Here is a 2,438-nt window from a genome sequence, read left to right as displayed (position 1 = left end):
CAACACATATTTATTGTCTGGTTCATAACCTTATGTGTGGATCAGCTTTCCAGTCAAAGTTCTTTAAGCATATTCGGAAATCAAGACAGACAGATTTTTATTAAACTTTCTGTTAATTTTGAACAACTGATTCTGCTCTTGCATTCATTCAACGTTCATGTTTATCAGATTGCGAACAAGGTCAGTAATCCAATCAAGTTGATTAATAAAAAATAAAGTGAATTATTCACTTATAATCTTACATTCCTAAGTAGCTTGTTGATGTAAGGGAATCTGCATTATTTTCAGACAACTTCCCTTTGTTCATACATACAAACATACATACATACATATAAATATGCAAAGGAGACGTGACATTGACATGCATCAAAGATTTACATAAAAATTTCCAGGGAATAGTATATATTTGGTTTTTTTCTTCTGTCGCTGTCCATTGTTAGCAGTCAGAAAGTTCAGGGTTGAAAGCAGTATATAATCAAGATTCTGAATTTCTGATGAGTTGGAATGTCTCACTTTTTCTTTTGTGCTAAAAGTGTATACACCGGTTAATACACCTTTCCAATATTCATGTTTGTGTCTATCGAATGCTGTTCCTAGTCAAGGTAAAGCTTCAAATTCTTACCTACTCTATAGTCTATACAATATATGTATAGGTTTTTTCCTACAATAAATTGTCTAATTTCCTTATATTTTCTCTAACAGAATTTCTACATACTTATCTTTCATCGGCTAACCAAATTAGTTATGAAATTATAGAATTGTCCATTCTTTAAATTCAAACTTATATTTAAGCAGTGTCTGTTTTTATTGGGTCACCAACTTAATTATAAAATTATAAAGAGGTGGATCAACATGTGTTCAACTGTATTAAATATAAGTATATTACCACTCCTTGAATAAATTCCAAAATATAAGTTTTTTCAACATAAAAGTTGTATTTCTGCCTACATCGTAGGTGTGACAAAATTTAGTATTTATACTCTATATAATTCTTTTTTGAGTTTGTGCCGCTCATATCAGGTCTCAACTCAATTGTTAAATTATCGAAAGATCCTTATTTAAGGAAGAATTAATATTAACTTAATGGTATTTTTTCCTTTTCAGTAAGATCAAAAAAGAAATGCATGGTTATGATAAGATTTGAGCAAGTAAAAGTACCTTATAGGCCATTTACTAAAATTAGATTGGATTTTGGCCCTTCTAGTCAAAAAATGGGTAAATTAATCCTTACACATTAGATCAAAGAGTAAATTGGTCATTCTGTTTTAAAATTTCATCCAATCTACTATTAAAAATTGGTCCCTGTATGTCAAAATAAGGCACATATGACACACCACGTGTAACTGTTTGGTTATTCTGTCAGCTTCACCAATTTTAACAACAAAAAATGGATGATTTTTTAATAGAAATGACTAGTTTGCTCTTTGAGTTACCATGCAGGGACTAGTTTGACCCTTTTTTTTTAATAAAAGGGCAAAAATGTAATTTGAGTTTTAGTATAGGGGCCTCCATAGTGCTTTTACTGATTTGAACCCAATACACCAAACATACACTCTTCCGACTTTACCATTTCAACTAAAGTAACATTTGATTTTTTATATAAATTCTTAATAAATATATTACATAATAATTTCACCCATATTGTAGTTGTACTATAATCTAATATTATATAAAATCATTAGAAAAATATAATTTATCCATACTTTTGATTGAATTATCAATATAACTATACTTGTAATGACATAAAGTTTTTAAATTGATATGTTTTCATCATGCTAATTGAGATTATTGTACTTATTAATATATTATTTAGGGGTGAAGTTTCTTACGTCAAATAAATAATTAAAAAGTTTCAAATATATATTATGATAATGGAATATAAAAAATTACCCTTGAATTTTAAATAATAATTATACAAAAAATTATAAAAATATATTTAATTTTACGTGAAAATAAGCAATTTTATTATACACTCATCATAAGAAGATGTACCATACACACAGTAAAGAATAATTTATATTAGGATAATCTTTGACCATCATAAGAATAATGTCACATCATTATTGACATATAATTTTTTTTTTGGTGAATTACAATAAGACAAATCCCAAACAACAAATGCAATTAGTATGACTCGAACCCAGGCCATACTGGGGCAATGATCACCCTTGACAATCAGGTCATCATATGAAGTTCTAATAACATGCAAATATTATTATACACCTCATCCATATTTAATAATTTCTCTAATTTAATTAACTTTACTTAATTTTTATTTTTTTTCTTTGGTTTTTTATCCGTTTTCTCAATTTTTAATTATTTATTTTTTAATTTCAATTTTCTCTTTGTAGTTTTTTCTACATTTTCAAGATATTAATTTTTAATGATTTATAAATTAGTTAAAAAATTTATTAGATAAGTTATAATGTTTTTGTTTT

This window comes from Gossypium hirsutum, chromosome A10 (assembly GCF_007990345.1).
Source record: "Gossypium hirsutum isolate 1008001.06 chromosome A10, Gossypium_hirsutum_v2.1, whole genome shotgun sequence".
Lineage (NCBI taxonomy): Eukaryota > Viridiplantae > Streptophyta > Magnoliopsida > Malvales > Malvaceae > Gossypium > Gossypium hirsutum.
The sequence above is the reverse complement of the archived record's forward strand: the minus strand, read 5'-3'. Positions refer to the sequence as shown.